The sequence below is a fragment of the Lolium rigidum genome, chromosome 6, assembly GCF_022539505.1.
Source record: "Lolium rigidum isolate FL_2022 chromosome 6, APGP_CSIRO_Lrig_0.1, whole genome shotgun sequence".
NCBI classification, from domain to species: Eukaryota; Viridiplantae; Streptophyta; class Magnoliopsida; order Poales; family Poaceae; genus Lolium; species Lolium rigidum.
This window is the reverse complement of record NC_061513.1, coordinates 269,189,346-269,216,646: the sequence shown is the minus strand read 5'-3', so window position 1 is coordinate 269,216,646 and position 27,301 is coordinate 269,189,346. Positions and strand designations below refer to the sequence as shown.

Here is a 27,301-nt window from a genome sequence, read left to right as displayed (position 1 = left end):
CATGAAACATGCAAAATAGATGAAATAACATAAGTATTATCTCTAAATATGAAATATATCAATGAATAACAGTAAATTATGATAAAATAGTGATGCAAAATGGACGTATCAACGTCGCGGTGGAAGAGGCGATCGCCAGGTCGCTGCAAGACCTGGTGCCCGCCGACAACAGCCTCCCCATCGACGCCGCGCTGGAGTGGTCCAGGTGGGACTGGGAGCGCCAGGAGGCGGAGCGCACTAGTAGGAAAAGCCTCATCAGTGGCGCACCAAAAATGGATTCTGTGGCACATGGGAGGTGCGCCATAGAAACGTCGCCACAAAAATAAGGTTTCTGTGGCGCACCTTCCCATGCGCCACAGAATTAAGGTTTCTGTGGCGCACGTGTTCCTAGGTGCGCCACAGAAAAGCTTGCGCCACAGAATTGGTTTTTAGTGCGCCACATAAATTGCTTGTATTATACTCGATTTTGTGCTGCCTGCTATACACATGCAGTTTATACACAGCAATATACAGAGATACAGGTTATATACAGCAACATTCAGATATAATATAAATATCATGTACATTGCACAGATATAACATAGACATCATCATCACATTACTTAGAGCCCGATCGAGATACATATATAGTGGCAATTAAGTGTCAAATGTTTTGCATACAACTCTTAATTCATACAAATTTCACAATTTCGAGATACAAAGTAGTCTTCATCCGGTTCCTCCTTTGCTCCCTCATCTCTACCCACCAGGCTCGCTTGCATCGAGGTCTTCATATCCAGTTCGTACTATGATGAAAATGGAAGAAAGTGAGACCAACAAGTCCGATGCACAAGAGAAATGGAATAAATGCCTCATACATTGTTGGTCAACACAAATATTAACATTTAGGGATGGCGTAAGTGAGACCAAGTCCGATGCACAAGAGATTGATATTTGTGCTATCTTACCGAGGCTCACTTACGCCACCCCCAAGTGTACGGGGACCAAACATTTTAATCATCGGCATTTTGAAAATCTCAAAGCAAATGGAATGGCAAAATGGAATAAGTGCCTCATACATTATTGGTCAACACAAATACTATGGTCAGAAACCATAGTTGCAAGTATACACCGCAAGTATACTTTGCGAAGGGCCCCCTTTCCCCGGCCGCCGTTCCGTGAACGGGTCCTTAACGACACAACAACGCTGATCTTCCTCTCCGGCGCAGAACCACGGCAGTCCCAGCCGCCTCCCTTGTGGCCGCGTCTCCTGCGCTCTTACGCATGGCCGGACCACGATTGGACTCACCGGGGGAATAATGATAATCGCCATCAACACTATCGCCAGACTCCACAGGAGCATAGCAGTTTGCAGCAGATGCCCCTTTTCTTCCCTCGCCGTGCAGTGAACGAGTCTTTGATGCAAAGACCGTGCCGGCCTGCCCAGAGGCCGGCACGGTCTTTGCATCAAGAACTCGTTCACTGGACGGCGAGAGAAGAAAAGCGGCATCTGCTACAAAGTACTCTACACCTGTGGACTCTGACGATAGTGGTGATGGCGATTATCAGTATTTCCCCGGTGAGTCCAATCGTGGTCCGGCCATGGAGAAAAGCGCAGAGCCCATTAGACACGGCCACAAGGGAGACGGCTGGGACTGGCGTGGTTCTGCGCCGAAGAGACATGTCGGCGTTGTTGTCTCGTCAAGGACTCGTTCAACGAATGGCGGCCGGGGAAAGGGGGCCCGTCTACAAAGTATATTGCGGCGTATAGGTGACCAAACATTCTAATCATCGGCACTAAAATGGAAGAAAGAGCCAAGTGGTATCTCAACTAGATATCATATGCCTCATACTTTGTTGGTCGAAAGAAATATTAACATTCGGGGATGGGGCCAGCCGAGGCCGGGTAGGATGCACAAGAGATTGATATTTGTGCCATCGCACCGGGCTCGGTGGCCCCACCCCGAGTGTACAAGTGACCAAACAATTTAATCATCGGCACTAGAATGGAAGAAAGGCCAATGCAATTAAGAAGTAGCTAGTATGAACTAAATGGAATGCCTCATACTTTGTTGGTCGAAACAAATATGAACATCCCGGGATGGCGTTAGTGAGGCCGGGTAGGATGCACAAGAGATTGATATTTGTGCCATCACACCAGGCTCACTAGCGACACCCGGAGTGTACGAGTGATCAACCAACCATCTAATCATCGACAAGTACAAAAACACCACCAAACCAGCAACCATGGTCACATAAGTCAAGATGCTCAAACACACATAGCATGCATGGAGCAGATGCTCCAAAGGGATTATTCATCACTTGGTATAGACCAAGTGATGCTGGCAAAAGAGAGGCCAATCAAGAACCAGTAAATCCAAGTAAGTGATAGATATGCCTAAACAAGCAACAACACATAGCATATCCCGACTAACCGAGATGAGACAAGTCTTGGTAGCCAAGCTGAATCACCTAGCACCACCTAGCCTTTTAAAACCATCGAAACGAGTCCTTTTTCTTCAAAGGATACCACGGTGGCATTCATTTACATGATCCCCTACTGTGGATATCTCTATTTTCATCAAAGCCAACAAGAAATAGAAATTTATCATTACTCCGTTGAGTTCAAAACAAAGCTGGGGTACCATAAGGGATTATTCATCACTTGGTAGTAACCAAGTGATGCTGGCAAGAGAGAGGCCAAGCCTGAGCTAGTCAATCCGAGTAGAGATGGATATGCATAAGTAAGCAAGAACACATAGCCTATCCAAGTTAACCGAGATAAAACCAACCTTGACAACCAACTTAATAACCTAGCATCACGTAGTCTTTTAAACCATCGAAACCAAGTGAAGCCCGGTACAAATGGCAAGGACCAGGAATTTGACCAACTCAAGTCACCATGGTTATGCCAACCAATTGAATAGTAGCATCTTCCAAATGGAACTAGGAAGGAAACCATCCCAGATGATTTACCAAGCCAGCAGTTCATGACGGCAAAGGCCAATTCAACCACCAAACCATCCAAACCACCAAGCCTACACACTTATCATTACCCAACATGATTCAAAATGAAGCTAGGGTCCCCAACAATAGTTGGCATCCATCTAGCTTAAGTAAATACAGTAATAGAATCATTACTGCAAAGTAGTTCATCTCAATTATCTACATTAACAAGATAAAGTTTCACGAGATAAATGAATTAGTCAACTGCTAGGCAACGAGGGATGCTTGGTAAGCATCATGCATCCATTCATATGCTTTTCAAAGCATAAGCAACCACCGAGTACATGGTGAGAAGCTATACAAATCAAGCAACAACACAGTATATCAAGCAACATGCATAGATAGAGAAAGTAGTAAGTAATTATCAACCAATTGGTGATGAAATGATCACCAGAGCTTGCAAACACAAGCCATAGGGGCAGCAGAGGAGGAATTAAGAGGGAGAGGAGGGGAGGGGAGAGAGAGCACCGATGACAGGGGTGGAGGACGAGCTTGAAGATGACGGCAGGGGTGGAGGAGGAGGAGGCGGCGGATCCTCCACCTTGCCGCGACGGTGGCCCCTCCTCGCGGTGGCCCCTCCTAGCCGTAGGGGCAGCTTGTGCTGCAGGTGGCGGGGATGGGAGGACCGCGGCGGCATGCGCCCCTCGCGGAGGAAGGCGGCGGCGGCGGCGACGACCATGGAGGATCCAGGCGACCACGGAGGAAGGCGGCGGCGGCGGATCCAGGCGACCACGGAGGAGAGGGGAGAGGGGAGGAATCCTCCAGGCGACCATGGAGGAAGGCGGCGGCGGCGGATCCAGGCGACCACGGAGGAGAGGGGAGAGGGGAGAGGGGAGGGGCTCGGGAGGGGAGAGGTGAACAGGCGGGGGAGGGCACGAGCGAGAGATGATATAAGTCCCTTAATTCTGTGGCGCACCAAAGCCAGTGCGCCACAGAAAGAGTTATTTCTGTGGCGCAGCACGACATGTGCGCCACAGAAATACCTACAGTAATAAATGGTGGTGGCAGGATGTGGGCCCCACATAGTTTACGTGGCGCACTACCCAAGCGTGCGCCACAAAATTAAGCTATTTCTGTGGCGCACCGTTCCTGGTGCGCCACAAAATAAGTTTCTGTGGCGCATTCAAAACGGTGCGCCACAGAACTAAGCTTCGCCTATAAGGGTTTTCCTACTAGTGAGCAGCAGCAGCGACTGCTGGACTTGGCCGCCGCGCGACATCTCGCCGTCTGCGCCGCCGCGCCCAGGACCGTCGAGCTGATCAAGCTCGAGGAGAGAAGCGACGACGACATCTACCGGCCGACGCCACCACGCGCCGGCGACGCTGGACAGGGTTCGAGCCGCTGGTACGAGGCGGCGCCGCCCCAGGACGCCGCCAGCTCGAGCGACGACGACGACGGCGTTGCCTACACGACCTTCTACCGCCATTTCGGCATATAGAAGGCCGGTTTTAGTTTAAGTTTAAGTTAGCCTGTCGCCGAATTCAAATATATGTACGAATTCGGCCTATTTATGTACGAACTCGCCTATATATGTTAAATATCATTAAATTTCGCTTATGTTTGAATCGAGTTTCGTCCAATTTTGTCTTAATTCGCCGTATTTCGTCAAATTTTTTCATCCATCCTAGGCTCGCCGCTGGGAAAATGGGCCTCCGAGGCCAAAAATAACATCCATCCGGCGCTATTTAGAGCATCTCCACCGGCGGCCCCGATAGCGGCCCCGATAGCTTTTTGGGGGCCGGCCTCGTTTTTGGGCTCGCACCGGCGCGCCCCCCAAACAGCGCCGGCCATTTTTCGAGCCCAATAGAACCGCCGGCATCCCCATGCCGGCCCTCGGGCGCGCCGGCGCTTCGTGGAACGATGGTTTTCACGGGTGGGGGCGCCTTGTCAGCGAGAGGACGCGACGGTTCGCATCGGCCGCGACGCGGGAAGGTTGGTCGTCGGCGTTTAATGGCCTCCCACGCGAAAACCGAGGCGGCAACGAGAGCAGCGACTGGCCACGCGGCTACCAGTTGGCGTAAATGTGGGTAGTTGTCGCCGCTATATAGTACGTACGCCGTCCACACCGCCGCTCCATTCTCTCCTCTCCACCACCGCCGCTTCATTCTCGCCGCTCCACACCACCACCGCCGCTCCCTCTCCACAGCAAAATGCCGCGCCGTCTGAAGACCACCTACTCGATGCTTGGCCTCAACGGCCGCGCGATGCCTCCGCCACCACCGCAGCCGTAGCCGGAGCCCGAGCCGGAGCCGCAGGCCGACGCCGACTACAGCACCGACGAGGACGTAGACCCACGGTTTGTGGCGTGGGACGAGGTCCACGTCGCAGCCGCGGAAGAAGAGGCGGCGGAGGAGGCATTGCAGTCGGGGCAGCCGCCGCAGGCCCCCGCCCACCCGAATCAGGCGGCGATCCTCGCGTCGCTGAAGGCGCAACGATACCGGCGGTTGAAGGAGGAGAGGGACAAGTTCATCAACGACGCGAACCACCAGCACGGCCTCGAGATCTCGTGCCAGCTAGCTGCCACGGAGGAGGCGGGACGCCGCCTCATGGAGACGGAGCGACAGAGGCTCGCAGAGCTCAACGCTCACCGCCACTCGAGGCGTTCGCCCGGCAGGTGGCGAGGCGTGCCGAGATCCAAGCTTCTCGGGACAGGATGTAAGCGCGGGGACAGCGCCGCCGGCAAGCCCCTGCGACGCCGACCGCCATGCTCCACCGCCAGATGCGCGAAGCTAGGGAGGAGAAGCGGGCACGGACGCAGGCGGCAATGGCAAAGAACGACGACGAGGCAAGGCCGTCGAGCGGACCAACCGACGGCCAGTAGATAGGATTAAGTTTAAGTTTAAATTCGAGCTACCTTTGTATGAACTTCGTATGAATTTCCTATGAATTTCAGTTTTTAAATATTATTTTAAATTTAAAAATCTATCGGAGCCGCCCGTTTAAGGATGCAGTGTTGGCGCCTCCAAACAGAGGTGCCGTCGCCCCTGCCGGCGCCTATTTAGAGCATCTCCACTCGTCTCCCCGAGAAGCCCCCACGAGTCGTTTTTACATCTGGACGGCGAAATCCGGCCCAGTCGTGCCCCCGGTTCCTCGATTTCGTCCGGATTTGGGCCTAAATTCATCCGGCGATCCCACGCCATCCCCGGCCCCCCGGGGAGCGCTCGGGGACTCCGGATGGAGCAAAACCAACCGCCCACGCCCACGTGTCTCCTCTTTCGTCCGGACTCCCCGGGCCATCCTCTTTTCCCCCGAGAAACGCCGCTTGGGGAGCACACGACTGGAAATATACTGCCCCCCATGCCAAAAATTGATCCAATCCGGACGAAAATTTCGCCGGATTTGGACGTGGGGAGCGCCAACGAGTGGGGATGCTCTTAGAGGTTACCGGTGAAGATGCTCTTAGCTCCGGATATGGCCAACCGCTGGAGATTAAGAGCATCTCCACTCGTCTCCCCGACTAGGCCCCGATGGACGTTTTTCCAATCCGGACGGCGTAATTCGGCCCAGTCGTGCCCCCGGTTCCTCGTTTTCGTCCGGATTTGGGCCTAAATTCATCCGGCGATCCCACGCCATCCCCGCCCCCCGGGGAGCTCTCGGGGACTCCGGACGAAACGAAAGCGTGCGAAACGTCGAGGAGACTTCCCGCGCGTCTGGTGGCCCCAACTTGTCGGCGAGAGACCACGATCGTCGTCCTCATCGCATCGTCTTCCGCGCGCTGTAAAAGCCTCGCCGCCGGTCGGCATTCGCCGGCCGCGTAGCTTCCACGCGGAGAGTTAATGCCGCCGCCTCGGTATCACGCGCGCCTACCTCTATTTATCGCCGAACTACCGCGTCTGCCTCGCATTCACCTCTCCTCTCTCTCGCATTCCACCAAATCTTCCCCCGAACTCGAAGAGGTAGCAATGGCGAACGACGGTGCGGCCAACAACGGCTTCGGCCGCCGCTCTCTCCACCAATGGGAGGGACGGCTCCTCCATGCGGCGGGCTACCCGGCGCCGCCGGACTTCCGTGCACCGGGGGATGGAGGCTGAGCGCAGGCGGCGTGCCGATCCCGTCGCCGCCAACGGGGGGGGGGGGGCTTGCTCGACACGGCGATCAACGAGGTGCTCGTCACTCTCAGTGACGAGCAGCGCGCGGATCCGCGGTTCTTCCCCGACAACCACGAATCGTGGATCGCGTTCTTCCGGCGCAGGTACGAACGCGAAATCCGGGCGTACGACGGCCCTCCTCCACCTCCGGCAAGGAATAACGCCGCCAGCCGCCGCCGATGGTGGAGCGCGCCTGGCCGCACCCTCGAAAATGTGCTCGCGCACATCGAGAACGGGAACTCCCCCGTCATTGGGATGCCGCCGCCGGTGGCGCCTACCGTGTCCCGCCGACACGGTAGTTCGTGGATGCCGAGGAGGATGGTGTCATCCTCCTCCTCGTCTGGCTCGCGGTCGGCGCCCAGGTCCGGCGGGTCGACGGCGCCCACCGTCAAGCAGGAGTGGGCGACCGTCAAGAAGGAAGCGGCGTCGCCACCGCCGACCAGAGGGCGCAGCAGCGGCGCCCTTGTCATCCGCGACCATCCTCCCGCTCCGCAGAGCGGCCGGAAGAAGACGAAGAAAGAGGCCGCCGCAAACCAGCTCGCCGAGGAGGAGGCGAAGCGCGCGGAGGACGCCGCGATGGCGGAGGCGATCGCGAGGTCGCTGAAGGACATGGAGGAGCAGAAGCGCGCGGACGACGCCGCACTGGACTGGTCCAGGCGTGACTGGGAGCGCCAGGAGGCGGAGCAGCAGCGGCGACTGCTGGATCTGGCCGCCGCGCGTCAACTCGCCATTCGCGCCGCCGCACCATCCGCCGCTAGGAACGCCGCGCCCAGGGCAGCGACGACGACATGTACCTTCCGTCGCCGCCACGCACCGGCGACGCTGGCCAGGGCACGAGCCGCTGGTACGAGCCCCGGGACAACGCCGGCTCGAGCGACGACGACGACGGCGACGACTACACGTCCTTCTACCGCCATTTGGGCATGTAGTAGGACGCTATTTAGTTTAAGTTTAGTTTGCCAATCGCCGAATTCAAATATATGTACGAATTCGGCCTATTTATGTACGAACTCGCCTCTATATGTTAAATATCATTAAATTTCGCTTATGTTTGAACGAACTCGTCAAATTTGTCTGAATTCGCCCAAGTCCGTTATATCCATCCTGAACTCGCGGCTAGGAAGATAGGCCTCCCCAGCCCAAATTTTTCTCCAATCCGGACGACAATATCGTCGGATTTGGGCGTGGGGAGCGCCACCGAATGGGATGCTCTAATTACATCCAAAAATGTACAGTCGCCGTCCTCGATCCCGTTTGTGCCAAACCCTCCAGCTCGCCTGCGTCGACCTGGACCGACGGCGGCGCCTCCGAGCTCTGCGGCGGCGCCCACCATATGGTTACGATGGCTCGCGCATCGTGTACGGGGCTGCACGGCGGATGGGCAGGACCGCAGGAGGCTGGTCTTGGATCCCCAAATCCTCGTAGGGCAGCGAAGACTCTGCGTTGGGCGGCGTGGAGTTCCAGCACGGGGTGGAGCTCGCGGGGTGGCTGCCCGAGACCAACACATGGAGCTCGTCGGCAGGGTGCTCGGTGAGCTAGATCTTACGGAGCTGATGCGGCGGCCGGTGGAGCAGCTCCTCCACAGCTCTGCAAATATTCATCGTCTCAACTCTCAAGGTACCCCTGTTCCAGCTTCTAGTTGGTTTGGTGAGTAGTTTTGTGCATATCAAAATTTCTAGCCAAACGACCTCTTAATAATGTAATCTCCTTTGTATGAATATATAGATCGTTAACTAATTTCCGAGCTTAATACAAAATGTAGTTCTCTCAAATTTGTGTGTTTTTAGGACTGAAAAAACAGCAAGTCATTTATGGTATAAATCTAAGACTATCTTTTTTTTCGCGAAAAGGCAAAAGCATTGCGTTTCGATGTATTGATAGAAAAAAAGGTTATATGTACAAGTCCCTAGAGGACACACCCCGCCTATATAACTCAACCCAAGAAAAACTAGTCTAGGGGAGGAGCTGACAGACACCCCGCGCTCCCGCGTCCGCCCATTGCCGCGCATCAGACCTAATGTCGTTGAATAGGGACTCCACTGAAGGCTGCGCATTGTCGAAGACCGCCGCATTCCGGTGTCTCCAAATCCACCATGTCGTAAGCATGATAATCGACGAAGTTCCTTTGCGCAGTTGGCGGGGGGGCGGTCCGCACAGCCTGCGACCACCACTCCGCGAAGTCACCCTCCACCGTGGGAGGAACTGAGGTGGATCGGATCCACGAGAGGACCTCAAACCACACCATCCTGAAGAAAGAGCACCCAGTGAGCAGGTGCGCCATGGTCTCCACAGCCTGGTCGCACAACGGGCATGTAGGCGCATGCGGTAAGCCCCGCCTCGCTATCCTCTCACCCGTCCAACATTTGTCCATGTAGGCCAGCCATATGAAGAACTTCACCCTTGGCGGCGCCCAAGATTTCCAATCCAGCCTTCAAAACCTTGACGTGATAGCCCCCTGGAAGAGGGCGTCATAGCAGGATCGAGCACTGTATCGGCCATCCGTTGTCCACCATCCTATCATCGCAAAGCCTACCCTTTAGCTTCACGTATTGCCAAAGTACGAGTGCACTTGGCGTGCCTGCTATGTCGGGGATCCAGGTTCGATCGATCAGCGCCTCCCGAACCGTGCGCGCCTTCCGGCGGCGCTTAGGGACCAGCGCATACACCTCCAGCGCCATCTCCTTGATGGATCTGCCATCCAGCCATTTGTCCTCCCAAAAGAGGGCGGACTCCCCATCGCCTACCTCCATCGTAGTGGAGGTCGTGAAGACGTCGAGCTCCATCTTAGAGAACTGCATATCGAGCCCACGCCATGGTCGCGTAGGGTCGGTACGCATCCTCCAGATCCAGCGCGCGCACCCTCGACCAAGTCGGGATTCCCAGGCCCCCCAGCCACAGCGGCCGGCACACCCTGGACCAATTGACATGGCAGTGCCCACAATTGGCCTCTGCCCTACCGGCCCACAGGAAGCCGCGCAAAAAATCTAAGACTATCTTACGGAGTAATACAATTTCAGGTCCCAGGAACAACGAATTATAGTGGGGATAGATTTGATATCAATTGCCCTGTTCGCACCATGTAACGAAGTCCAAAACTCGTGTCAGTTCGTGCACTGCATTTTGAAGTGAGGAATTCGTGGAAGACAACTGCATTGCAGAATTAGTCGAGTGAGGATAAATCACTACAACAACATCACAAGGTAGCCATCATATGTATCATAATTCAAGTGTTAAATACGGATTGAATCTGATATGCTGCAACTAGTTGAAGTATTACATGCTGGTTACTGAAAGCCCGAAATACACAAGTGAGGATAGCTCTCAGTTATTATTACCTATCATGGTAGTGTGTTCTCCATGTTTTACTGCACAGGATAAGTATCAGATGAGACACAAAAGGCTTTGGTGGTATCTGTAGATTCTGCAACCTCTCTGTTAACATATTTACCACATTTGTCATTGAGGGCCGATTCTTTGGGTTCCACTGGATGCACCACAGTGCCACGATGGCCAGCTGTCTCATCTTTACTTTCTCTTCCTCCGTCAGTTCCCTTGTAAGTACTGAGTCCTGGCTCATAGATCCACTCAGGGAGGTAAACCTCTCTCTGGCTTTCAATCCCTTGGTCTGAGTTCCTCCTTCCACTCACCATTTCCAACACTAGCATACCAAAACTATATACATCTGACTTGTAGGATACGCCCCCAAAGTTACGAGAATATAGCTCTGGTGCAATGTATCCCATAGTACCTCTTGCTGCAGTTAAGGTGACAGCACTTTGATCCCTGGCACACAGTTTTGCAAGGCCAAAGTCTGAGATCTTCGGGGCGAAGTTGTAGTCCAGCAAGATGTTGTGTGGCTTGATGTCAAAGTGAAGGATGCGCTGGTTGCATCCTTGGTGCAGGTACTCCATTACTCTGGCGATGCCAAATGCAATGTCTAGCATTTTTTCAGGTACTAGGAGATCTTGAAAAACATTAGAATCATGCGAGAATATGTATTTCTCCAGCGAATCATTAGGCATGAATTCATAGAGAAGAGCCCGTCTCGTCCCCTCAGAGCAAAAGCCCACGAGGCGGACAATATTGGCATGGTGGATTAGTCCGATGGTTGCAACTTCATTGATGAATAGTTCTCCCTCTCCTGTAGAGTTCTCCAGCACCTTGACTGCCACAGGCACTCCATTTGGTAGCTCACCTTTGTATACGCTTCCAAATCCTCCCTGTCCTACTTTTACCTTAAACCGTCTGGTTATCTTTTTTACTTCAGAGAAGGTGTATCTCGAGGGTTTTGACGTGCTGTATGTTTTTAGAAACATTTCAACCTTCAAATGTATCTCTTTGTTATAATTTGTCTTCAATGAAAGATAAAGTGCGGTGGCCACTATCAAGAGAAGAACAATTAATGTGGCCACTGATGATGTTGCTGGATAAACAGAGAAGATGAAATTAGCAAATTGCACAAAAAAGAATCTGTACGGGGTCATTTATCCAGATCGCGGAGCACACGCAGGTCATGATTTGTGTGGGCAACCATTTGGAAGTAGTTGCACGAGATTTATTGATGCAAAGTCGCTTCATGTTGGTATTTTTTTTAGATGGTTGATTCATGTATGGACCTTATGTGACCCTTGAGATGTAATGTCTTGTAAACAAATTTTAATAATTAAGTAACAGGTTATATGCATCAATAAATGTAGAGGCTTCCTCTTTTGGGAAAAAAAATGAAAGTAGCATATTGTATTAGCATTGGAAACAATTACCTACTGATTGTAATGGGGATAAGACGAGCATGTAATATCCATATTACAGGAATAAATGAAATCTGGTGTTTCAAACTCTATTTTGGTTCTGCTTGTTATTGTCTTTCTTTTGGCTGAATCGTTATGGTGGCCTCATGCTGACTGAGTTTGTAGTAAACGTGGGTCATGTGCATCTGCAGACGTTGGGAAATGATTTCTTCCATTTTCTAAAAAATTCAAGTTGTGAGTATTGGGAAGCTTTATTTCCTATCTTTTTCTATGTTTATTATTCTTTTGAAATGGAGAGAGATATATGGGCTGTATTAATACCTGCAATGACTTTGATGTGTGAACCTGCAAATAGAAAAAAGAGAGTGAGATTTGGCTGTTGATTTAGGAAGACAAAAAGTAAACTTTTTAAAAAAATCTTGGTAGTTGCTCAAACAGTTTATAGGTTAAAAATCGTTCAGACTGCAACATATCGAATTGTAACATGGGAAAATTCTGGTAAAAAAATAACTTCCAGGTGAAATTAAATTTAAACTAGTTCAAAAAATAAAAGGGTATGTGTCAACACCCGGATTTTTAAGTCCAGATGCCTATTATGTCGTACATCGCAATCCCAGGAATATTGTTGTTGACATAATAGTTGAATATCATAGAGTCATCATTTATTATAACATATCGAGTCTTACAACAATAGATCACATGATCCAATATTACACAAATAGTGGATCTAGCGATTCATGAACACAACAAATAGCGGAAGCGTCGAAGTAGGTGAAACTATCTGTCCACAGGCCAACGCTTGACGTTAGAAGCATCCTAGTTCTGGTAGACGTCTTGTTGACCGTCATCATCATAGTGTGGCTCCTCTTCATAGTCTGGCATTGGAATAGCCAGGGACACAGCCATGAGTACTTTAAGTACTCGCAAACTAACACTAATGTAAGAAATTATCAATTTTAATGGCTTGCTAAGCTCTAGGTTTATTTGCATAAAGCCAAGTTTAGTTCATAAATATTTAGTAAAGATGCTTGAATCTCTAGACTAGCTCAAGTGGGAACATCAGTGTCATTCCCACAACATCAGTTATGTTCACCAAATTCAAGTCACCCTTCACGTGTCATATTTTTGAAAAGAGCCTGATGACGGAACAGTATGGCATTTCCAATCGTCCGTGATCGTGGACACGGCTATTCAAATAGTTCTACACTCTGCAGAGGTCGTACACTTGTGCCACATTATTTGCAATACTCCGTCAGGGTTAACTGGCCCTGATTTACCGCACTCCATGCGTGGACTACCAACCATAACCTTTCACTTACCTACCCTAGTATAGGCACCTCTCCCCATGAGCTTGGCCTCCCGGTGAAAACCAACTGTCAACCCGGGAACTGCACAGGGCTTGGGTCGTACATTCACCTCACATTCACATCATATCGGTTGTAACGGAGGCAGCCTCGGCATAACCCCTATGATGCTTGTTTAGAGGGAACCCATACTAGGGCACATAAATTTCTACTTAAGCCCTTACCCATGTTGGGTATTGTGGGGGTACTTTCAAATTGGAATGGTATCGCATCCGAACCCAACCATCAGTTTTGGTAAACTTCACCAAGTCATTCACCAGTCATATTCGCTTTCAAAAAGTTTCAATAGAATGCTCCATCATTCCAAGGTTTTCAAAGTCATTTTCTTTCACATGTTCCCATCTAGAGTAGTCAATTTTTATTTGTTAGCACTAGCCACTAGTCATGAGGGGGTGCTATCCAGCTTTATTTGCTTAGGCTAATTGTGATACTCTTATTCTATTCTAGACCTAGTGAATCATGAATCAAAAAGTAAACTTTGAAATACCATAAGTAAAAATAATAATTAGGCAAAACATGGGATAGAAGGTTGAACATAATGTAACATGTAATGTTGCCTTGCTCATGAAGAGCTTTACATTAAGTTGGCTTGCAAGAATATTAGCTTGCCTTGGTTGGGATAGGAATCAAAGTTTTCCTCCTCCTCTTGGGAGTAGCCTTCCTCCTCTTGATACTCCTCGTTACTAGCGTCTATACACGAAAACGAGGTATACGACCACCATACAAACTTAAGTGTTAAGATAAACACACCAAAAATACACACAAGCCTAGGCTAGCATCACATCTTATTAGCATGGTGATTTACTTTGTTTATGTTAAAGAAAAATAATTTCCTCTCATTATAATTATTTAATAGTATAGCTCTTTAATGTGTTGGAGGAAATAATTTCCTCTCATTGAATCTTATTAAAATTTAATCTCTTCAAATAATAATAAGGTATGAATATTAGTTGACCAAGGTCAACACTTCATATCTATTATTTGAGAGTAGAAATTAAATGAGGTGCTACACCTCATGCACTTTAATACTAACATGTTAATGATTTAGTGTCTCTAAGTAACCAAGCATGAGACTTATTAGACCTAAGTCAGTACCTCCATTTGAATTACTTAGGATCACAATTTAAATGAGAGATTTTCCCTCTTACTATTTAAATAAATTTATGTGTAGGTGGTTAAATGGACTAGAGATAGATCCATAGTCATTATTTATCTCTAGTTCATGATCATGTAAAACAACTATACTATATTTTTGCATGAACAATTAGAGTATGTCAAATGTGATTTTTGAGAGTTGGAATCATCTCAAAATCATTTGTATATAATTTTTAACCTTTATTTGGAGTTGGAAAAGGCCCTGCCCTGTTATTTTTGTCATTTAAATTTAATTACTAATTTAGAAATGAGGCTAGTGGCATTGTTTAGATAATTTTATGAGCTTTTCAAATATATAAACTTGGCTAAATTTGGTGTAGTGGTTTGAAAGTTATTCAAATTTGAAATTGATATCAGTATTGAATTTGAGCTAAATAGATTAAATCCAATTTGAATTTTTGGGCCGCGCGGGAAAAGCCTACGGGCCCAAACGAATTAAACGGAGCAGCACGGCCCAACAACACAGACGGTGTGAGCGGGCCGCCTGACGAGGTGGGGGCCACCCGTCAGTGGCTCTTAACCGAGCGAATCAGTACGCGCTATGTGATCCGTTGGATCAGGACCAGATCGAGCGGTCGTGGAGCGTCGTCGTGTCCGACGAGATCCTGGCGTGCTGGCGACGTACCTAGGGGGTCGGAGAGCGTTCCAGGCCGCCGGCGATCGATGGCGAGGTGCGAGGCGTCGTTGGCGAGGGTGAAGAAGTCCCTGGTACAGTGGCGGAGCTTGGGGAGGCGCGGATCGATGGCGATGATCTGCGGACTCCGGCAGGCTCCGTCTTCAAATTGAGGCGGCTCCGGCGAGGTGGTGTCCAATTGGGTGTTTGAGTAGAAGCAGGGATGAGAGGAGAGTAGGTTAGCGTGAAGGAGAGGTGCTCGGGGCGCTTCTATTTATAGATGGGGAGGTGACCGGCGGGTGCTGTGAGAGGGTGTCCATGGCGCGGCGTCTCCGGCGTGCCAAAGGGCAAGACAAGGACGGCATCTTGTAGGCGGCATCATGGCGATGCGCAAGGAGTAGCTGGCGCGTCCAAGGCGTGATGGAATAGCTCGGGCGCTTGCGCATTGTACCACGGTACTCGCGGCGGTGCTCAGACGAGGACGACGGCGACAATGCGAGCGCGTGCTGCGGACGATGTCTAGCGGCTAGAGGGTGGCGAGGAGATGTGTGATGCAGGGATAGCCTTTGCAGAAGAGGGCTAGGGCGATCGAGCGCGAGATGCTCTGGCGCGCTCCAGAGCGCGGTCACCGTGTGCCTGGCACGTCCTGGCATGGTGCTGGGCGTGCTTGTGCTAGCCAATGCCGTGCATGGGCGAGCTCGGGCCGTGCACTGGCATGCTTCTGGTGATGAGTAGATGCCCTGAGACAAGGTGGTGCTGAGAGAGGGAGGCTAGAGATGCATTTGCCAAAGGTGGCCGAGTGTGCACGGCATGGGGAGAAAAAGGGGTTTCTCCTCACTTTAATCAGCCAAGGAGGTACATGTAGAGATGTAGGAGGGGTAGGGGAGAGATGATCATCACTGATAAAGCATGGTTTAGTCGAAAAACCAGTGTGTAATAGCAGGTATTGCAAAGCCCAGATGCTTTCGGAGAAATGGCCGCAAGAACCTTTTTATTGAATTTTGGAATTCTTTTTGGTGAGTCTCAAACATATGAATAATGTGAGGGAATGGTGGTGGTGGTGTCCATTTTGATGAAGGTTTGCAACATTTCCAAAATGGGGGTCATCTACACTTTGTTTCAAAGTCTTCACTTGTCACATTGTTTCTGGTCAACCTAGTCAACTTCAGCAGTGGTGGTCAACAGAGAAGTTGTTCACCTTGACTTGGTCTTGGATGAGGTGTAAATGGTTGACCAAGTTGGGTTTAAGAAATATCAAATACAGGGGTGTAAAGAGGGAAGATTTTATAAATGTGGCATATGACCATTATCATATGTATGTTGCATTTGAGAATTTCTTTGATTTGAATTTGGTTTCTTCTATGCATTTGTGTTTGTTTTTGTTATATAAGAGTTTTAGAAACCATAGACCAAGCCATGGTGGCCTTTGGTGGTGATTTGCATAATTGGCCAAGTTGTATGTGAGTGAGAATTGAGTTACTTTCTATTTTTCTTCCTCTTCTCAATTTAGGGTTAGGTGATCTTGGGTTAGGGTTTAAGCACTCTTGATCAACATTAAACACTCATCATGGCAATTGCACAAAGGTAAAACACCCTATGCATAAAGCTATATGCAACACTATATGCATGAGAAAAGTTTTTGTTTGTTGTGAAATTTGAGTAATTGAATTATCTCTTTTCTTTATTTATTATTGAAAACTTGGGGTGTTACAAACCCTTCCCCCTTACAAAAGATCTCGTCCCGAGATCTTAAAGAAAACTAGGTACTAAAGAGATTTGGGTACTCAGTCTCCTGGGGTCTTCTCTTTCCCAAGTGGCCTCTTCTTCGGTGTGATTACTCCATTGGATATTCAGACACTTGATACTCCTGGTATGCGTGGTTCTGAAAGCTTCTTCCAGAATGTGAATTGGCATTTTGCGATAAATCAGGTCTGAGTTGATGTCCACAGATCTGTGCTCAATGTTCTTGAAAACTTCGGTCTTTTCCGGTACTTCCAAGCATTTGCGGGGTAGAGAGATGTGAAACACATTGTGTACCGCTGCCATTTCTTCTGGCAATTCGAGGTGATAAGACACTTCTCCTCGGCGACTCAGGATTTTGAAAGGTCCGACCTAGCGGGGTGCAAGCTTTCCTCTAAGCTGGAATCTTTGCATTCCTTTAAGAGGGGACACTTTGAGATACACTAAATCTCCTATCTTGAAAGACATTTCTCGGCCTCCTTTGTCAGCGTAGCTCTTCTGTCGGGATTGGGCTGTCTTGAGGTACTCTCGAATCTTGTGTACCTTTTCTTCAGTTTCTCGGAGAATATCTGGTCCAACGACTTGACTCTCTCCGACTTCCGACCAGTTCAGAGGGGTACTGCACTTGCTTCCGTACAAGGCTTCAAAAGGGGCCATTTGCAAGCTGGTTTGGTAGCTGTTGTTATACGAAAATTCTGCGTACGGTAGACAGTCTTCCAAAACGAACGACCCTGGTCAATCTACCCACTACTACCCGGATAGAATCATTTCCTTTGCTAGATTTGGGTAGTCTGGCTATGGAGTCCATTCCTACCGAATCCCACTTTCACTCGGGAATCTGCAGGGGTTGTAGTAGTCCTGTGGGTCGTTGATGCTCGGCCCTGACTCTCTGACATATGTCACACTTGGCGCTGTAGCTCCTGATTTCTCACTTCATTCCATGCCACCAAATCTATTTCTTCAAGTCCGAGTACATCTTGGTAGCCCCGGGGTGAATGGAATAAAGGGGGGTCGTGGGTTTCTTTCAGGATAACTGGTTTTATCTCCGAATCTGACGGCAAGTACAGGCGTCCGTTGTACCAAAGTATTCCTTCTTCATCTACAGTGAAACCTGGTGTCTTTCCTGCAGCTATTTGGTTCTTGATTCCGTCACTACTAGCATTTCCTTTTTGGGCTTCCTTGATCTGACTGATCAAGGTAGGTTGTAGCTCTATGCTGGCGAGATAACCTTCGCTAACCAGCTCTAGTCTAAACTGTTCAAACTCTTGGTGCAGGCTAGGTTGTTCTTCGGTGATCATGGAGTTTAATTGCCACGGCAGTCTACTCTAAGCATCGGCTACCACCTTGGCCTTGCCGGGGTGATAGTGGATTTCCATATCCTAATCCTTGATTAACTCTAACCATCTTTTTTGCCTCATATTCAGCTCCTTCTGAGTGAAGATATACTTCAAACTCTGGTGATCCGAATAAATCTCGCCTCGATTACCCATGAGGTAATGACGCCAAACTTTCAAAGCTAACACTATGGCCACAAGTTCTAAGTCATGGGTCGGATAATTCTGCTCATGTGGCTTTAGTTGCCTAGACAGGTATGAGATCACCTGGCCTTCTTGCATCAATACACATCCAAGACCAATCTTGGAGGCATCACAGTACACACCAAATGGCTTGGTGATGGCCGGCATGATCAATATTGGGGGCTATTGTCAACTTGGTCTTGAGCTTCTGGAAGCTTTCTTCACATTTGTTAGTCCGTTCAAACTTCTTGTCCTTTTTCAGCCATTGAGTCATGGGTCTTGCTATGCCTGAAAATCCTTCAACGAATCGGCGGTAGTATCCCGCCAATCCGAGAAAAGCACGGACTTCAGTCTGAGCGGTTGGGGTTTTCCATTCTGCAACGGTCTTAGTCTTCGAGGAATCAACAGCAATTCCCCCCGCTGACAAGATGTGTCCCAGGAATCCTGCTTCCCTCAACCAAAAATCGCACTTGCTGAACTTGGCGTACAACTTGTGCTGTCTAAGGGTTTCTAGGACGATCTCTAGGTGTTGCTCATGTTCCTTCTCGGACTTGGAGTAGATTAGGATGTCATCGATGAAAACGACGACAAACTCGTCCAAAAAGTTCATGAAGATCTTATTCATGAGATTCATGAAGTAAGCGGGAGCATTGGTCAGCCCAAATGACATGACGTTGTACTCATACAACCCATATCTGGTGGTAAAAGCCGTTTTTGGGATATCCGTTGCACGAATCTTTAGCTGATGGTAACCTGTCCTAAGCTCAATCTTAGAGAACACGGTGACACCGGTCAACTGGTCAAACAAGTCTTCTATCTTGGGCAAGGGATATTTGTTCTTGATGGTCACATCAGTAAGCTTGCGGTAATCCGTACATAAACGGTTTGCACCATCCTTCTTATCCACAAACAAAACTGGCGATCTCCAGGGCGATGCACTTGGTTGAATCAAACCTTTGGCTAGCATATCATCCAGTTGCTTCTTCAGTTCCACTAATTCTGCGGGGTTCATGCTGTAAGCTCTCTGGGTTATGGGTCCGGTTCCAGGGATTAACTCAATGATAAGCTCGGTATCCCGATCTGGAGGCATACCGGGTAGATCATCAGGAAACACATCAGGGAATCTACAGACGACCCTGATCTGATCCAGGGTAGGAGTGCCTAAACTCTGGCTGTAGGTAAACTCTCTGGGCAGTCTTTCTGAGATAGATTCTACTAATACTCCAGTGCGACTAGTCATGGTGATGGACTTGTTGGCACAGTCAATCAGTCCATGATGCTTGGACATCCAATCCATACCCAGTACTACTTTCAAACCCTTTGTTCCCAGAACAATCAAATTTGCATCAAACTCTATTTCATGGGTTCTGATGGGTATATCCTTGCAAATTTTTCTAGCTTTTGTAGTTGAACCGGGTATTTGAACTATCATGACATGCTTCAAACTGATGGGTTGAATCTTACTAGTGCATGCAAAATCTTCGGTGACGAATGAATGCGATGCTCCGGAATCAAACAACACTCTTGCCAGTACTGAGTTAACAGAGAACATACCCAGCACGACATCGGGCGCTTCCTGGGCTTCTTCCATACTTATGTGAAAGAGGCGGCCTCTGCGGTTGTTGGGGTTGTTGGGGGCGAACTTCTTGCCGTTGGTGACACGGCGTTGCTGCTGAGCAGGTGCAGCGGTGTTGGCGGCGAGCTTGGCGAGTCTCTTGGGGCACTCATTGGAATAGTGTCCCACTACACCACACTCATAGCAAGTGATGGTGGCCTTGTCCTTGGGGGCGACGGGAACAGCGTTGCTCCCCGTCCTCGGAGCTGTGTTGGGGTTGGTGTTGTTGGCGGGGGCCCTTATCGGTGCGCGGTTGAGGTTGGTGCTGTGGTGGACATAGTTGTTGTTGTTGTTGTGGTGGCCTCCTGGCCTGGGGTTTCCTCCACTCCGGTTCTGATAACCGGGGCGCGACATCTGTGCCGGTGGCCTGTTATTTCTGGGGGTGAATCCTCCGCTTGAGCTGGGGCGAAACTTGGAGGTATTGTTGGGCCCACTCTGATTCATCATTCGGCGCTTGCGGTTCTCATTGGTTTGGTTCAGCTTGCCCTCCATTTGGATGGCGGAGTCAACAAGGGCTTCGAGGTCAGCAAAAGGAATGTTGACCAACACGGTCTGCATCTCATCGTGCAGTCTGTTCAGAAACCTCTCCTTCCTCTTCTCGGTGGTATCAGTCTCATCAGGGGCGTACCTTGACAAGGTAAGAAACTTGTCGCGGTACTCCACCACAGTCATTCTGTCCTATTTGAGTTCACGGAACTCGTCCCTCATCTTTTTGATCAGGCTCGGGGGCACATGGTACTTGCTGAACTTGAGCTTGAAGTCAGCCCAGGTCATCATTTGCCCGCATTCAATGCGCGGGCACTAGTCCACCAGGCACGTGCTGGTCCTACCAGGTAGTGCGTGGCGAACAGAACCTTATCATTGGCCTCCACTCCGGCCACTTCAAGATTGTTCTCCATGGTATGGAGCCAATCGTCCGCATCAAGTGGTTCCTCGGTCTTGCTAAACACCGGTGGGTTGGTGTTCTGGAAGTTCTTCAACTTTGAGCCCGGGTTCTCATGGTTTCCGTGGCCTTGGTTGTTCTGGGCAATCTGTTGTAGTGCAGCGATGTTGGCTTGCCTTTCAGCTCGTTCAGCCTCTCTATCTGCCATGAGGGTCTGCAGCAGTTGCATCATAGCATCATGCGATGCTCGGCCGGGAGGTGCCATCTGAACATAGATCACGAGATGAGAGGGAAATTTCTATGGCTTACTTTGGGTAAAGTTCAAGATTTAAAACTTGAGTTCTTGACATGTTGCAACTAAACACACTTTTATTTTATTCATGATGCCAACAGTACAAGGTAACACATCGGAGGGTTTGAAGAACCCTTTCATCAAGCTACGATACATTGGGACCGATACAACTCACACCTACGTAAGGTACACCAGTGACTACTCTCCATCAACATTGATCGGGGCGGTGTCATCTCCATAGGGGTGGAATTCCAGATCATCATTTTCCTCGTTGCTCGCATAGGAGTAGCCATCTCCTGGGATGTTTTCCCCTTCTCCTTCTCCTTCTCCTTCGAGGGCTTGGAGTTGGTCTTCTTGGGTCCTGATGGTCTCCTTCATTGCGGCGACCTTGGCCTTGAGGCGGTGGATGGCGTAGTCCTTCTTCGTGTTCTCACGACGAAGAGCCCGGTGTTCCTTGGTGATGACCTTGATGGTCTCATCCTTCCGGATCATCTGGAGATAGGCGTAGTTGGTGAGGCCGCGGGAGTTGTCCAGCGCGGTGCGAGTTTCGCACAGCATGAAGTCGAGGTGGTCCACATGGTGCCTTAGCACGGGGTGGAACGGCAGGTTCAGGGGTACTCCAAGGGAGTTGTGCCTTGCGAGGTGAGCAAAGTGTCCTCCTTGGAGAGCCATGGCGTTCTGCCCGCACAGACGTGCGAGCGCTTCCTGCATGGCGCGGGTGAGTCCATCCGCCCAGTTGTTCTCCCTGAGAGAGAACTGGATCCTGCCGAACATGGGAGACTCAGGCTTCCCGGGGAGATCAGCCATGATCACCCACTGTAGCTGTCCACCGGGCTGGTCATTGACCTGTCCCCCGTAGAACTAAGGTGGCGAGCGTCCAAGAGACTCCGAGAGGGCATGCAGGTCCCTTTCGAAGATCAGGTCTCCGCCATTCCCTAGCTGGTACACCTCGGTCTGGACAAAGGGCTCCAACTGTAGAGACATGGAGGAGTAAATTAGGAGTGTAAGTGTGCAAATTGTTAAGTTACTTGTACTAAAAAATCTTAACTTATGGTTTTGCAAAAGCTCCTCGAGGGTAAGAATATGAATATGTTTTCATAACTATTTCTCTTATTATTTTTAAATCTAAGTGTTTCAAACGTCCATTCTAAACTAGGGGCTTCTAAGGTCAAACAATGGCTCTGATACCAACTTGTCAACACCCGGATTTTTAAGTCCAGATGCCTATTATGTCGTACATCGCAATCCCAGGAATATTGTTGTTGCAAGACATAATGGTTGAATATCATAGAGTCATCATTTATTACAACATATCGAGTCTTACAACAATAGATCACATGATCCAATATTACACAAATAGTGGATCTAGCGATCCATCAACACAACAAATAGCGGAAGCGTCGAAGTAGGTGGAACTATCTGTCCACAGGCCAACGCTTGACGTTAGAAGCATCCTAGTTCTGGTAGACGTCTTGTTGACCGTCATCATCATAGTGTAGCTCCTCTTCATAGTCTAGCATTGGAATAGCCAGGGACACAACCATGAGTACTTTAAGTACTCGCAAACTAACACTAATGTAAGCAATTATCAATTTTAATGGCTTGCTAAGCTCTAGGTTTATTTGCATAAAGCCAAGTTTAGTTCATAAATATTTAGTAAAGATGCTTGAATCTCTAGACTAGCTCAAGTGGGAACATCAGTGTCATTCCCACAACATCAGTTATGTTCACCAAATTCAAGTCACCCTTCACGTGTCATATTTTTGAAAAGAGCCTGATGACGGAACAGTATGGCCTTTCCAATCGTCCGTGACCGTGGACACGGCTATTCGAATAGTTCTACACTCTGCAGAGGTCGTACACTTGTGCCACAATATTTGCAATACTCCGTCAGGGTTAACTGGCCCTGATTTACCGCACTCCATGCGCGGACTACCAACCATAACCTTTCACTTACCTACCCTAGTATAGGCACCTCTCCCCATGAGCTTGGCCTCCCGGTGAAAACCAACTGTCAACCCGGGAACTGCACAGGGCTTGGGTCGTACATTCACCTCACATTCACATCATATCGGTTGTAACGGAGGCAGCCTCGGCATAACCCCTATGATGCTTGTTTAGAGGGAACCCATACTAGGGCACATAAATTTCTAGTTAAGCCCTTACCCATGTTGGGTATTGTGGGGGTACTTTCAAATTGGAATGGTATCGCATCCGAACCCAACCATCAGTTTTCGTAAACTTCAACCAAGTCATTCACCAGTCATATTCACTTTCAAAAACTTTCAATAGAATGCTCCATCATTCCAAGGTTTTCAAAGTCATTTTCTTTCACATGTTCCCATCTAGAGTAGTCAATTTTTATTTGTTAGCACTAGCCACTAGTCATGAGGGGGTGCTATCCATCTTTATTTGCTTAGGCTAATTTTGATACTCTTATTCTATTCTAGACCTAGTGAATCATGAATCAAAAAGTAAACTTTGAAATACCATAAGTAAAAATAATAATTAGGCAAAACATGTGATAGGAGGTTGAACATAATGTAACATGTAATGTTGCCTTGCTCATGAAGAGCTTTACATTAAGTTGGCTTGCAAGAATATTAGCTTGCCTTGGTTGGGATAGGAATCAAAGTTTTCCTCCTCCTCTTGGGAGTAGCCTTCCTCCTCTTGATACTCCTCGTTACTAGCGTCTATACACGAAAACGAGGTATACGACCACCATACAAACTTAAGTGTTAAGCTAAACACACCAAAAATGCACACAAGCCTAGGCTAGCATCACATCTTATTAGCATGGTGATTTACTTTGTTTATGTTAAAGAAAAATAATTTCCTCTCATTATAATTATTTAATAGTATAGCTCTTTAATGTGTTGGAGGAAATAATTTCCTCTCATTCAATCTTATTAAAATTTAATCTCTTCAAATAATAATAAGGTATGAATATTAGTTGACCAAGGTCAAGACTTCATATCTATTATTTGAGAGTAGAAATTAAATGAGGTGCTACACCTCATGCACTTTAATACTAACATGTTAATGATTTAATGTCTCTAAGTAACCAAGCATGAGGCTTATTAGACCTAAGTCAGTACCTCCATTTGAATTACTTAGGATCACAATTTAAATGAGAGATTTCCCTCTTACTATTTAAATAAATTTATGTGTAGGTGGTTAAATGGACTAGAGATAGATCCATAGTCATTATTTAGCTCTAGTTCATGATCATGTAAAACAACTATACTATATTTTTGCATGAACAATTAGAGTATGTCAAATGTGATTTTTGAGAGTTGGAATCATCTCAAAATCATTTGTAGATAATTTTTAACCTTTATTTGGAGTTGGAAAAGGCCCTGCCCTGTTATTTTTGTCATTTAAATTTAATAACTAATTCGGAAATGAGGCCAGTGGCATTGTTTAGATAATTTTATGAGCTTTTCAAATATATAAACTTGGCTAAATTTGGTGTAGTGGTTTGAAAGTTATTCAAATTTGAAATTGATATCGGAATTGAATTTGAGCTAAATAGATTAAATCCAATTTGAATTTTTGGGCCGCGCGGGAAAAGCCTACGGGCCCAAACGAATTAAACGGAGCAGCACGGCCCAGCAACACAGACGGTGTGAGCGGGCCGCCTGATGAGGTGGGGGCCACCCGTCAGTGGCTCTTAACCGAGCGAATCGGTACGCGCTATGTGATTCGTTGGATCAGGACCAGATCGAGCGGCCGTGGAGCGTCGTCGTCTCCGACGAGATCCCGACGTGCTGGCGGCGTACCTAGGGGGTCGGAGAGCGTTCCAGGCCGACGGCGATCGATGGCGAGGTGCGAGGCGTCGTTGGAGAGAGTGAAGAAGTCCCTAGTACACTGGCGGAGCTTGGGGAGGTGCGGATCGATGGCGATGATCTGCGGACTCCGGCGGGCTTCGTCTTCAAATTGAGGCGGCTCCGGCGAGGTGGTGTCCAATTGGGTGTTTGAGTAGAAGCAGGCATGAGAGGAGAGTAGGTTAGCGTGAAGGAGAGGTGCTCGGGGCGCTTCTATTTATAGATGGGGAGGTGACCGGCGGGTGCTGTGAGAGGGTGTCCATGGCGCGGCGTCTCCGGCGTGCCAAAGGGCAAGACAAGGACGGCATCTTGTAGGCGGCATCATGGCGATGCGCAAGGAGTAGCTTGCGCGTCCAGGGCGTGATGGAATAGCTCGGGCGCTTGCGCATTGTACCACGGTACTCGCGGCGGTGCTCAGACGAGGACGACGGCGACAATGCAGGCGCGTGCTCTGGACGATGTCTAGCGGCTAGAGGGTGGCGAGGAGATGTGTGATGCAGGGGTAGCCTTTGCAGAAGAGGGCTAGGGCGATCGAGCGCGAGATGCTCTGGCGCGCTCCAGAGCGCGGTCACCGTGTGCCTGGCACGTCCTGGCATGGTGCTGGGCGTGCTTGTGCTGGCCAATGCCGTGCATGGGCGAGCTCGGGCCGTGCACTGGCATGCTTCTGGTGATGAGTAGATGCCCTGAGACAAGGTGGTGCTGAGAGAGGGAGGCTAGAGATGCATTTGCCAAAGGTGGCCGAGTGTGCACGGCATGGGGAGAAAAAGGGGTTTCTCCTCACTTTAATCAGCCAAGGAGGTACATGTAGAGATGCAGGAGGGGTAGGGGAGAGATGATCATCACTGATAAAGCATGGTTTAGTCGAAAAACCAGTGTGTAATAGCAGGTATTGCAAAGCCCAGATGCTTTCGGAGAAATGGCCGCAAGAACCTTTTTATTAAATTTTGGAATTCTTTTTAGTGAGTCTCAAACATATGAATAATGTGAGGGAATGGTGGTGGTGGTGTCCATTTTGATGAAGGTTTGCAACATTTCCAAAATGGGGTCATCTACACTTTGTTTCAAAGTCTTCACTTGTCACATTGTTTCTGGTCAACCTAGTCAACTTCAGCAGTGGTGGTCAACAGAGAAGTTGTTCACCTTGACTTGGTCTTGGATGAGGTGTCAATGGTTGACCAAGTTGGGTTTAAGAAATATCAAATACAGGGGTGTAAAGAGGGGAAGATTTTATAAATGTGGCATATGACCATTATCATATGTATGTTGCATTTGAGAATTTCTTTGATTTGAATTTGGTTTCTTCTATGCATTTTTGTTTGTTTTTGTTATATAAGAGTTTTAGAAACCATAGACCAAGCCATGGTGGCCTTTGGTGGTGATTTGCATAATTGGCCAAGTTGTATGTGAGTGAGAATTGAGTTACTTTCTATTTTTCTTCCTCTTCTCAATTTAGGGTTAGGTGATCTTGGGTTAGGGTTTAAGCACTCTTGATCAACATTAAACACTCATCATGGCAATTGCACAAAGGAAAAACACCCTATGCATAAAGCTATATGCAACACTATATGCATGAGAAAAGCTTTTGTTTGTTGTGAAATTTGAGTAATTGAATTATCTCTTTTCTTTATTTATTATTGAAAACTTGGGGTGTTACAGGATGCCACGATCATATTGTGCTAATGGCCAGTTAGAAACTATACCATGCGGCATGCAGAATGTTTGATTCCTTTGCGAGCTGAATGCACACCGACCCCCCTTGTGTTCACAGTCATAGCACTGCCATGGATCTTCCCAACCTAGTGTCATCTCTGCTGATTAGAGGATTCTTTCTACACTTGTATTGAGTGTAGCTGACCATTCTTGCCTCGAATTGGGTAACCGGACTATGTTGTCTGAGACGACCTCACAGCTCAATGGAAGATCTGTCATGAGTAGATATGTAGTCAATAAATACGATAAGTGAGTTGTGTTGCTAAGGCAGGAGATTGGCCCAGCAGCTTCAATGCTTGGTGTTATCTCTCGCAAGCAGCATACAAGCATTGCGTACGTCTCCTCATAGATGTCACAAAGGGCCTGGTGTGAGTGCGCTGCATAGGTGTCTTGAATTGGGATGGTGAACAGTATCTGTAGAAATCCTGATCGTCCCACGCCATGGCAAAGCCAGTTCCGTCGTTGATAAGAGAAAGCAGAGAGGCTGTGACAAGGAGTTTGTACATCTTGCAGTACTCAGATGGACAGGAAGAGAATATATGAAGGCGAGCAAGGCGCTGGGCATATATAGAAGAAAAAGGCATGACTAGTGGCAATCCACCGTGGAGCAACCTAACTAGTATCCTACTATTATGATAACTAGCATGGTGGCCTTCGCAAATGCGAGGGCAACATTTGGATATGTTAGATATTTTTTATGTTGTATGTTTCCCCCGCAAAAAAATTTATTTTGTATGTTGTATCGAAACTTATATAGTGTGTAA

The 27,301-nt window shown here is 48.5% G+C and overlaps 1 pseudogene; it reads right to left on the bottom strand.

The window, feature by feature from the left end:
* Positions 1–9,857: 9,857 nt before the first annotated feature.
* On the bottom strand, positions 9,858–26,896 carry LOC124664114 (annotated as a pseudogene).
* Between the last annotated feature and the right edge of the window lie 405 nt (positions 26,897–27,301).